Source organism: Etheostoma cragini, chromosome 8, assembly GCF_013103735.1.
Source record: "Etheostoma cragini isolate CJK2018 chromosome 8, CSU_Ecrag_1.0, whole genome shotgun sequence".
NCBI lineage: Eukaryota > Metazoa > Chordata > Actinopteri > Perciformes > Percidae > Etheostoma > Etheostoma cragini.
Window position 1 is genome coordinate 28,153,626 of NC_048414.1, and position 12,876 is coordinate 28,166,501.

At 41.1% G+C, this 12,876-nt stretch overlaps 1 long non-coding RNA gene across 1 annotated transcript in view; it reads left to right on the forward strand.

The window, feature by feature from the left end:
* The first annotated feature begins 2,851 nt into the window (after positions 1–2,851).
* LOC117948787 overlaps positions 2,852–12,876 on the forward strand; it is a 19,720-nt gene continuing 9,695 nt past the window's right edge. Inside the window, exon 1 of the long non-coding RNA XR_004657556.1 lies at positions 2,852–2,862. This is a non-coding gene — a long non-coding RNA (uncharacterized LOC117948787). The remainder of the gene's footprint in view (positions 2,863–12,876) is intronic.

Sequence of the window (12,876 nt, forward strand, 5' to 3'; positions counted from 1 at the left end):
TGTGAACGACATTTAATTTCTGGGATGTTTCCAGTGCAGCCGGAAATTCTGCCAGATGTCTATCCCGTTTCTCTGTGTTGGCTGGTTTCTGGGAACTATGGTTACCTGGTCCTCAGATGTATTTAGGGTAAATCCAGACAGCCAGCTTGACTATCTGTCCAATCAGAGTTTTCTGTTGACGACTAAACAATTTACTTCCTGAGGCTATTTTGCAGAGACCAGGACAATTGTGATTGGTTTAAAGAAAAGCCAATAAACCACAGCACGTTTTTCTCCCATTCCTGAATGCTGCGTGGACTAGCCATAACTTCCTCCGCAGCAATGTGGAGGAAGGTCTGGACATGCAAGAATAACTTGTCTTTCTCTAACCTGTCTGTTTGTGTGTGTTAGTGTGTGTGTGTGTGTGTGTGTGTGTGTGTGTGTGTGTTCACCCTGGCCCTAATCCAATCTCCCACTTGCACCAGTTCACAAAATCTTGTCAGAAACCTGTCAGACTGCTTTTTAGCAATGTTGTTGTGCTCCCAGATATAAAATGAAACTAGCCTTCAATGTTTTCAAACAAATACACAGCTTTCCTTTGTCTCTAGTGCGGCTAGTTAGATCAGTGGTTCCCAAAGTGAGATCCAGGGACCCCCAGGGGTCCTCCCAAAAAGGGGAATCACTTTTTCTCTAAAGTTTTCACTACAATTTCATGCATAAGAACCTGCAAACCTGGGGGGGTCCATGGTCTAATTTATGGCCGAGTAGGGGTCCTCCACATGAAAAAGTTTGGGAACCCAACTTTTGTGAGTACAACTGAGTACAAAAGTAACATCTGTTGTTGTTGTCCCCGTCTCTAGTGTATGCTCCATCCTATTTTTCTTAATTTAATGTAATGTCGTAGATTTTGATGCGGCCTGTTTTGCACTGTAAATCATTTCTCAATACATTTCACAGTTAAATGTTTCTAGAAATGAATAAGCCAACAGTCGCAGAGATAAAAGCAAAGTTTAGAGAATGAGTGTATGAGTCACACAGGAACGCTGTCGGCATGCATCGTCTGAACTGGTGTTATCTCCTTTTATCAGTCCACTGGAAACAACCTCCCTACAAAACAGCACTGTTTCACATAGGGTGTGTTTGTGTGATAGACAGTTTAAGTAGCAGGATGCCCATACATGGAGTTCCTTTACATTTTCTTCAGTTTTGTGATGCACACAAATGATCTCTTCTTGACTTACTCAGTGAATGTTTTTAAGAAACATTTAACCACATACGGCGAATGCTTGCTGTTTTAAAAGTTGACCCAACACATAAGGTACTATAATGGTATAACTATTATTTCCACTCCAACGTAAGTTGGATGAAATTATATCTGCAATCACAAGACACACCACAAACACAGTATCCTGCAAGCGGTCCCTCGAAACTGCAATGCTCATTACACCAATACGTCAACATGCTAATGTTGATGCTAATGGTAATGTCAGATCGCAGGATCACCCGTCATTAGCATAATTGTAAAAATTGTTCCTAAACTAAATGTATTGAATATCTATACATACACTGACTTTGCCATCCCTAGAGCCAAATGTGCAATGTGCAATTCATTGCAAGACACAGTTGTAAAATGAATCCTATTCTGGGGACCAAACCTACAACCTTCCATTCAAAAGCACACTTGCTAAAGAAAACACTAAATCTGCTATGTTAGAAGATATTTTCCGGTGAATACTTTAAAATTCATATTATTATTATGTCTTACATTGATTACATGCTTGCTTGCAGGAGTGTTGAAGTTTTTATCTGTGCACACAATCAGGTTCTCAGATTTGAGAAGTGCGTGGGTGTAAAATGATGTGTTCTAGAGAAGTGGGCCTCGCTTAAAGCCGGTCGGTTCAGTAACCTGCTTTCTCAGACTCAATGCCTGAACAGTGCCTCAAAGAATTGATTTCAAAGTACTTTTGCTACTTTATAGATCACTCAATGGTTTAGGACCAAAATACAATTCTGATATGCTACTACACTATGACCCCCCCCAGACCTCTGCGGTGGTCTGGGACAGGTCTACTTTCTGTCCCCAGAGTTAGAACTAAACAGGGTGAAGCAGCATTCAGTTTCTATGCTCCTCATATCTGGAATAAACTCCCAGAAACCGGCAGATCTGCTGCTACTCTCAGTTGTTTTGAATCAAGGCTGAAGACATTTGAGTGTTCATTTCTTCAATGTCTAATTTCTTATGCTGCACTGTAACCTTTATTCTTGTGTTTTATGTGTCTTAATTTTTTTATTTTTAACTGTTTATTCATGTGTTTTATCGGTTTTTAATGTTTAATTTCTTATGATTAATTTTGTTGAGGAAAAGGATTGTGTAATACAGAGAAAGAGAGACTTGAAAGGAAACACTTTAAAGAAAAAGGGGGAATGTGTAGTGTCGAAAGATCCGAAAATCGCGGTAAGACGGTCATTAAATAGACACGAAAGGCAGCACTAGATCGGCTTAATTAGTGTGAAGAAGTGTCCAAGGAGACGGAAGGTAACGTCTCTAAAAATAGAGTCGTGAAGGGTAGTGACACTGAGGGTGATCACGAAAGGCAGCACTAAAATTGACTAATCAGTGTGAAAGTAGTCTCAAGTGGGTTAGGGTTAGGGTTTTATCTGTCTTAAAGTTTTTATTTTTAACTGTTTATAGTTGTGTTTTATCTGTTTTTCGTTGTTTTTATTTTTTTTTAACTGATTTTGTGTAACTCACTTTGAATTGCCCTGTGGCTGAAACGTGCTCTACAAATAAAACGGCCTTGCCCTACCTTGTAATACAGTATCTGACTTTCATCTTTAATAAAGTGTCATTGTGGCTTGGAATCCGAAGGTTCTTTCACTTTTGTATTAATCTGTTAACAAATACTTCCTGCTCTACAGTGTGTGTCAACACATTTAGAGTCACAGTTTAACCTCACACAGCGTTGGCTCGTCAGACGGGTGACAGATTAACTCTAACCCTATTCATGAATGTTATCATGCACGACCAGTTTCATAGCTCATGTAAAGTGAGTTGTGCTTGTTAAAATGTGGAATGCTGCTTTTGTTTGTTCATTGATAGCCAGTAACGCTTTTGCGTGGAACTACCTGAACCTACCGCACCCATTCTGATGAAGTGCTTTGAGAAACTGGTTCTACAGCACATGATACAAAACATCCCAGCCAGCCTGGACCTTCACCAGTTTGCATACAGAGCCAACAGATCCACAGGCAAAGCCCTCCACTGCCCTCCACTTAGCCCTCACACACTTGGAAAATGACAACACACTTACATCAGAATGCTGTTTGTTCATTTCAGCCCAGCATTCAGCACAATTCCCCCATGAAACTGACGGCACACACAACCAGATCCCAGACAGTTTGGATTGGCTGTCACTCCTCCTCCACTGTAGTGTTGTCGCCTTCGGACCATAAAAAGTGATCCAGCAATATTCTGCAGGGTGGTGCGGCGGGGGGCGTGTCAATGAAACCATATGTTTGACATCCTGCTGTGTTCTTAAAACCCCCCGACAAAGCACAATGAGACTTCATGTTTCACAGTTACTGTTTTTCTGTGTTTCTGTGTATTTTTGAACGCACATGAAGGCAGCTTTATTTCACAGGAGAGAGAGAAAGAAAAGAGAGGAGCGAGACATAGCGAGTGCTAAAACGCACTCCCCCCATTCAAAATGAATGGACAGACCTGCGTTGTTGCTGAACCGTTGGACGGCCGACGCAGGCCGACCTTGTTGATGTGCCCCGACCCCGCCTGCTCACACTGGTACCTCTTTATCTTACAAAACTTACAAAATATTTGCCCTTGTTTTACAAAATTGTACTTTCTTTTGCATCTGTATTATCTTCATTTATTTTTCATATTTTTTTTTGTAATTCAGAATTTTTTTATTTCTTTCTTTCTTTCGTATGACGGTGTATTCTTTTCTGTGTAGTTGTTTTGTGGTTTTCTTTGTAATTTGACTGGATGACAATGCCAATGAGGGCCGCCCCTCAATGACATCTCAAAGATAAAGGCTGAATGAATGAATGACTTTCCAAGGAAACCTAAGAAGCCAAAGCAACAGAAAGCATGCTTTCAACATAACAAACTGGCATGGTATGTGCACGGCTCTTGAGAGAAGCGCTCAGCAGTGAGAGCAACTTTGGTACCCATTGAATTCCATCCCCAAAATCTGAAAAGTGGCAGTTACTCTTCTCTTATTAAAGGCTATGGACCCCATAGAATCCAAACTCCCTTCCTAGCATACAGGAGCATTATGTTATGTCCATGTTAACTTTTCCAAAACTGTTAAAATGCATGTATTATTATTGTTATTTTAAGTTTTATAGCCAAGCAAGCTAGTTGGCCGTGTGTAGGAGAGGTATGCACATTATGTCACTGTATTGGCACAATTGTCCTTTTACTGTAAGCGAGTTACTCGGCCATATAGTCTCTTTTGTGGAGCTAATGAATGTCGTGTTTTTTTCAGCCTAAGTGTTCCCCTGTGTGTGCCCCCCTCTCGGCTCTTTGTTGTGCTAACACAGACGTGTGGGCCCGCGGAGCAGCTGAAGGCTGAGAGGACATAGAAGAAAGAGCCTATGAAGCGTTCTCCCCTCACCACAGCCCAATACAATGATGCCAGCTGATGCCAGCTGCCTGCCTGGCAACCAGCCTGGCTTGTGGCATTTAATTTGGAGGAGGAGAAGTTTTATAGTTGTCCACTGAACCATAGCTGGACAGGAGGCTCACTGCCTGTTTAATGCATGCGTGCGTGCGTCTGTGCAAGTGTGCATGAGTGTATGTGTATTTGGATTTTTAACAAACAACCTGTCTGACTGAACTAATGAGCGTCTGACAGATGATATTGAACATGAATCATGTGAAAAGAAAGTGGTTGTAGAAAAACACAACCTTGTGTAATACAGGAAGCTCTGCTTATGTGTCTTATCTCTTTAAGATCTCAATGGTATGTGCTTTGACAACTAAATTTAGGGTGCTACCAATGAAAGCTAACCATGAAGCAGAAATAGATGGCCCAGGGCTGATCTACTGTCAACATTTGAGCTAGTCTCCTTAGATCAGACGGAGACTTTAGCAGGAAAGCTAACCAGACAACCACGGCTCTAAATGGGATTACATATCATAATGTAGGCTACTGAATGTGTGTTAATGTATGGAGCTGGAATGTTGATGTGGTTAGCCTAGCTTAGCATAAAGAATGGAATCTGGGAGAAACAACTAGCTAGCTAGAGATGGAGTGCATTGCGTCACTGTTGCTAGCTGGTAACTTGAAGGAAAAATCTGCAGATATTCTGTTGTGCTGTACATGCAGATGAATAGATGATTTGACTTGGTGACTGAATGTTTGCTGCACACGTATTGTTGGGCATAACGCTACAACCTGATTTCCCAGAATTCCAGGAAATAAACACAGCCCCTTAACTCAAAATCTGTGGCAGTTTCACGGAATCGCAAAGCATTCTGTGATGAGCCCAGGGAAGAATTTCGTGAAATAAACACAGACCCTTAAGTTAAGGAAAAGGTCGTGGGTGGGCTTACGGTTCCGTGACACGCGGGATTAAGTGTACGGTTGGGTTTAGGAAAAGTAGAAAGGGACTTTAGGAAACATTACACGCTGTCTCCATCTCAACCAACTTCCTTCCGCAGAGTTTCAGGCTTTTATACTACGTGCTACCGTAGTCACTCCTAATGCTACGCCATCTTTGCATTGTTTTCTGTGGTGGCCACTCAGACTTTTCACACTTTACACCACCACGTAATGCGGTAAACAGTTTGTGATCATTTCACTGAATTCTGTGAGACCAGGCTGGCTCATCTTACCATTCTTCTTGCTCACTTCATTGTCTGCATACAAATTTTGTCTTCATAAAAGCTCAGGTTTTTGATTTGGCTTGTAAAAACGTCGTTTTTGTACACTGAACGTCCCATCACAAAGCATTTAGGAATATTTCTGTTTTCAGAAAGACTCTTGTTAACGCATAGAGAAATCAGATAATAAGGGAAATGTCCATCCGTCCATCAATCCATCCCACAGCAGGTGCTGCCTTTGTCTCTCCATCATGGATCCCATACAGTAGACCCCATGGCCTCATCAACCTCACCCTGCGTGTTTGTCCATGGCTGCATCTATGAATGTAACTCTGTGGCAGTCGAGCCATATGCTGAACTCTGTAGGGTCAGCTCCTCACAGTCACTGAGCACAGATACAGCACACATCTGAGGGACAGAGTCTGCATTCACTAGAGCCAGTCTCCTCCCTGACCTTACCACAGTCTTTTCAAAACTAGACTATATTGACCATGTTTAAGTACTCTCTTGCTTCCGTAAAATCCGCTGGATGTCCCTCATTTTAGCCTGTGTGTGTGTGTGTGTGTATGTATGTATAGATACATACATACACATGCACATATATATACACACATTGGACAGTTTTAATGTGGCTGTGTGACTACTGCAGAAATGAATGGAATGGGGGTGGGCACTGAAGACGTAACCTGACTAGCACCAGGTTCAATCCTTTTTGTAAATTGAAGTAGCGAACTTTGTGTGTGTGTGCGTGTGTTTGTGTGTGTGTGTGTTTGTGTGTGTGTGTGTGTGTTTGTGCGTGCGTGCGTGCGTGGTGGAAAGGCATGGGAACATATTCTACAGACCATCACTATGCCGGAGCACATGCTTGATAAGACACATTAATTTCACATGACATTAATCGTGTGATTATGAAGCAGGGCATGCCACCCACTGAGACCCAACGGGCTGCAGCATCCTCCGACGCCAAGCGCTCCCTTCTCCCTCTCCTACACACTTCTCCTCCTGATGAGGCCCTCCACTGCCACCGCCACCACCGCCCTCAACATCATGTTCATCATCATCATCATCATCATCATCATCATCATCATCATCACATCCCACAGAAAGACCACAACAACAGTCATTTTTTAAATTGAGTGAAACAGCCTGTTTACATTAAATAGCAATGGGTTTTAAAAACCAAGGCACAGCAGCATTTTGGTGCAAATCAATTCATATCAATGATCAGTGGATCAGCATTGCATAGGATCAGTCAACTTTCTCATAGACTTGGTACTTTAACTTAACTTGCTAAACTTTAAAATTCAAAGTTGTGCCATAACAAGTAGCAACGTGTTTGGACCAAACCTTTAGGGAACAGATCTGGGGGGTTTGCATTGGTGTGTTCAGGGTCCTTTTATTTTTCATAGTGACTTATCATCACACTGACATGGTTTACTGTGCTTCTGACAATGCTTTCTATTTCAGCCTTAAATGTTCAATGCAATTCAGTGACACTTAAAAAGTCTAGAAGAGCTGTATTAGTAAATTATTGTCATGCCATGGTGCAGCCAGATCACGTCTTAGCCGGCCAGGCCACCGAAGGACTGGGGTGCTCTAAAGGCCCTGACACACCAGCCTGGAACTAGTCAAAGGCCGACTGTGGCGTTGCCTCATGTCGGCCCACGTTGCCTTTGCCTTGGTCAAAAATGAGCACTGGAACACACCACACAGGCTTCCTGCACTCACTCACGTTTTCAAGCTGAAAAAAGGTTTTGCGCAGGTCAGGGGTTACTTGGCTTTAAAATCAAAAGGGGGTACAATATGGAAAAAGTTTGAGAAATCCTGCTTTATGGGATCAAAAATGTGGAAGCCTGAAAAACATTTTTTTTAATTAAGATCTCAACCTTTTCATCATTGGAGAGAAATTCCAACCAGGGTGTCCAGGTAGTCCCGCAGGACGTTGGAGCATCAAACGCTTCTGCATTCTGAAACTTCAATTGGTGCCTTTTCTGCATGCAAAGGTACTTTTTCATGTAAATGTTCTTATTATTTATTAATTAATCTGCTGTATTGCTCAAAACCTTCTGCGGTTTCTAAACATTACACGGGTTTTGGGAATTCATTTATAGGAATATGTGCTTTTATCTTAACAACAAATGTTGCATGCCACAGCATTTAAACTCTTAGACTTCATTACACCGGCCAGTTTTGGTTATTGTGGGGGGGTTGAAACCCCCCCATCCCCCCCTTAAAATCACGCCTATGACTATTGGTCACCGTCCGTCTGTGGGTTTTCATAAATATTTGTAATAAGGCAATTTCATCTGACTTTGTGGAAGGTAAACAGCTAGATATAATGTTACAAATGAGCCTTTTTCATTTCAAGAAAAGTAACACTTTTGGTCAAAGTTTCTCCCCGACGTTGACAAATGCATTCTATTTATTGTTTTATGTCTTTTTACTGGCCGCATGGTTTTATGTAGCATTGTTGGAGGGAGCCTGATCATTTCTGACTGCTTCCTTGTAATAGTAGATATGACAAATAAAGTCTTTAAATGAAATCAAGTGTAAAAGACTGATGCAGACAAAATTGGTTTGTTTCAACCAACAATAAAAAGATTGTTACCTATAACGTCAAAAAAAGTGTGGAAAAAAATGCTGATCAGCATATGGACTATTATTAAAATGCGCTGATAAATGATCTATTTTTTTCATTTTGGTAAGACTACCTGTTAATTAGACATAAACACATCCTTACAATCCAAGTCATCGTGCTTCAAACCCATTTTCCTCCATTCACTGCTGGTATTTCATTTTCGAAATCCCAAATCATTTTTTCTTCTGGGTATGAAAAAATGCATAGCCTATTAAATATCCTGTCTCTGTGTTCCTCGGCATGTCCCAGCAGCACTCTCTTTCTATGCCTCTACCCATCCAGCTCAAGCATCCTGGTTTTCTCATACCCTTCATCTTTCTTCTTTTCTCAGCCCATTACCCCGTGGTTCAAGCCAAGCTGTGCTGTCTCTTTGTTTCCCCTACGCTTCGATCGATCTGACATGGCCTGGCTTCCAGCAGCATAAAGGCCGTCCATACACGCAGGAACTCAGCACAAACTGACTGGCTTAAACAATACCAGCAACAATACATCACACAAGGACAATACAGGCCAGACAAATTTCACTGAACAATGGTGTAATGTGTGTACACACACACACACACACGCACACATGCACACACACACACACACACACACACACACACACACACGAAGCAGTGAAGTAGGCCAAACGATGCTTTGTTCATCAGATTATAGTTATTTGCATTTCACACATCATGGATTTAATAATTGATTTACAGCTGGGCGTCAAAGTTGGGAGTATTCAAAAAAGTTTTAAAATCTTCTTTCTTTGAACCTTTTGATGTATTTGCAATTTAAGCAATTTACATTAATAGACAGTTTCACAAATACGATGCTAGGCAGGGATTGTACTCCCAAAGAACATCAGGCCAAACTTGTCTCACTGACACTGTAGTTAGTTGTTCATCTCTTAGATGGAAACAGAGTCATGTCACAACGCTGAGTCAATGTTGGGAGTATAGTGTTTATTACCACTCCTCAGACTTTTATATTAATCCTTGGATTAGTACTGAAAACAGAAGGCACAAACGATTGTGCCAGATTGTATCACAACGGAACATCCGAGAAGTACAGCATGCAACCCGTTGCATTGGCAAGGGATCTGAAAGTGGCATCAAATCATTGGAAAAAAAATCCCCCAGCAGTCGTTGATCAACCACTTTTGTGCCTTTTAAGACTAGTAATTACATTTTCTAGAGAATTGTTGTTTTTTAGAAGTGGCACTTGGAGAGGAAGGGGAGCTGCTGTATTTATTTTATACCATTTTGGATGAACACAAGAAATACAGACTGGCTGCAGATAAAGTCATGTGACTAGATGAGTAAGTCTAGAACTTCAGACATTACCACAAAGTAATGAAATATGTGTGGCAGGGCACCTTCAACACAAGTATCCTCATTACACACACCATCCGCCACTCCAGGCAGGAGAACTTGGACTTCCTTGGAAAACATAAAACCGATTTTTAACCCAATCCCCTACATAAAGTCAGAGTAGATCCCATGTGGAAACGTACAGTTAGAGACAAGAGGCAGACATGTTAGCACAGGTGCTTCAAATAAGTTCAGTTAATGAGGGCATTTGGTCTTACTAGAGATACTTTTACGCTATGGAGGTGCGTTCAAGACCCAACATCGGCCCTCCTAAAGCTTTCTCGAAATGTAATGCTGGCTATTGTGTACCATGCACGTGAAGTTTAAATAATGAAAGAGCCTGTGTGGTCCATGTCTTGCCTGGATTAGGTAGTAGTGTGTGTCATAGTCACTGCAATGCAGCACCTGGGTGTTTGTGGTTTCAAAGCCTAAGCTAGTCTCGTTAACGTCAAAGAGCCTAACACATGCAGATCTGGGAGCAGAGCATCGTTTCAGTTAACATCCCGCCAATCACTAACAAGCACTGTGTTGGTGAGTGTAGCTAGCTACTGTTGATTTCTGCTAACAAAATGGGCCGGATGACATTTTTCGAGGCAACTGCAACACCGAATTTCCCTTCGGGGAGCAATAAAGTATCTCTGATTCTGACTGGCTTCTAGTGTACTACGGCAACCTGTTGGAACGATTCTGGAATGTTGTAGCCATCTCTTTAATCGTCACTGCTTAAAGTCCTTATCATGTGGTCTGTAGGGGACAACAGCTCACCCTCCGCTTTTACATTACATTAGACGCTTTTATCCAAATTGACTTACAACTGCTATATATGTCAGAGGTTGCACGCCTCTGGAGCTACTAGGGGTTCAGTGTATTACTCTGACACTGCTGCAGTACAATAAGTACATCATAGGCTACCTTTCTCACATTAGCTTATGGATTTGGGAAAATGTTTGTAGACTGGATCCGTGTACCCTAAAGTAAGCTGCAAGATCACTTTGCCCTAGACCGCAGGACCTGACAGGGATGTGGTCTCTACCCACAGCTACTGTACTGAGGTCTACTCGCCGAGCTCAGCAAGGTGTCACACAGACACACACACAAATGTAAGTTTTTTAAGAAGTTTTTACAGTAGTTTGCCAGCCTCCAGTCTGTCAGTCTGTCTGTCTGGATAATAGCTGAAGAAGCAACATTGCAACATTATGACCACATCCAGCAGACACAGAGCACCATTAGATCTCAGTTGTCTTTGTGTCCACCTGATGACTGGCACTACAATATTCTCTTTTAAGGTGTTCTTTGTCTCTTCTAACTTCTGATGGACGTGAATCTCTCTGCTGAATGCCCCACTGTGTTCATCAGCTACGGGTATTGTGGGCCAGCCAGCTGCAATGTATTGTCATTGTGCCCCTGATGTCATCAACGGTTGCTCCACAGGACATCATGTTGTACAATCATGGAAAACACAGTTTTTATGTCACATTGCACAGTGGTGTGTTTACATGCACTGAAGTTCTTGTCATCTTTCTGCAGTAATCTGATTTCGTCAAAATTCATCTAAAGGACAACCCTGGTGTGTATAATCAGACACTTAAAATGAAAGCCAAACTAGGTGTACATATTTTGTAAATAAGTGTAAATACTTACTAATTATGAGGGAAGGATTACTGGGAATAAGTGGGTAACAAGCGTGTGCCACTGAGAAATAAACGAAAGCGTAAACTGTTAAATTATTATTACAATTTAGAGAAAGAAAAAAAAGAGGGGAAACACTCAGAAAAAAAACAAAGCTAATTATGATCAACTTTCATGTCAAATATGACTTCAGTTTTGTACATATCTGATAGGGAGGAAAGCTCAACACAGTTATTAGTTGCCTATGTTGTCCAATTCAACTCTATGACTTCATAATCAAAAGATATGACTTAATTTGATCCTAAAGTAACGTTTGTATCATTAATTCATGAAACATACACATGAATGTAACAATAATCACAACGGCTATTTGCATTGACATTACAGTACTTTTGTAAGTGTATCAGCATTTTAAAATCAAAAACACCATAAATAATTTCATTGCATTGCGTCCATCATCATTGTTGGCTGCTTTCTCAACTTCCCTGGTCTTATTATTCATTTATAATATGACTGTGCTGTACTGTAATTATGTAATTTAAAGTGTGTCAAGTGTCAAATGTTAGCTGTGGCCATCACACTCCTGTCTGAGCTAAAGAGTAACAGCGGCGTTTTTGAGGGATTGACCTTAGGAACTTGTAAAATAAGAAAATACTTTTACTTTCAATATTACCACCTATCATTCACAGTTCACAGAGGGTGAGGCCCACCGGACCAATCACATTGGTTTACTACAACACTTCACACCAACTGATTTTATCAGTATTTTTACATCAACGAGAGATTAAATTACCAGGTGGAATGTGTTATGTTTGTCTGCAGTTTCCCTCAGCTCATGGCACATTAAGTCTCTCATCCAGCCCGGTTTCAGGTGAGATGGCTCCGACAAAGCCGCCGTGCACAGACGCAGTTAGAGGCCAGCTGGAGGGCTGTGCAATTAATTACAATTTTAATCGCAATTACAATTTTGTCTCCTAATGAGCAATCGAGAAATAGGGAAAACTTATTTTATTATTTTGCACTATACGTTTTGCGCTTAAACCCTTATTTTGTCTTGTGCTCTGAATTGAAAAAATATTAATATTTTTAAATGCGGAAAAGTATTAAGGTAAATTTTATAGCTCAAGGTGTTTTCACTGTTAATTTGTTCAACGGTTTTTTTTCAAATTCCATAAATGAAACGTTGTTCCAAAACCAAGAAGTCTTCGTATTGAATAATCTCTGTGTCAATATTGAGCAAAAGTAAGTTATATATGTAGCTCAGCATAACTTTTAATCAGTGAACTCCTAAATCAATTCAGCTGTTCTCCTAATAAATGGACGTGTTACCATGCTGTGTGTAACTGTTACACATCCCCAACTAGTCTCTCCTGATTGAAATGCATCTCAGCGGGAATTCTTTCATGAAGACCTACTCCTGATCAAAGCTC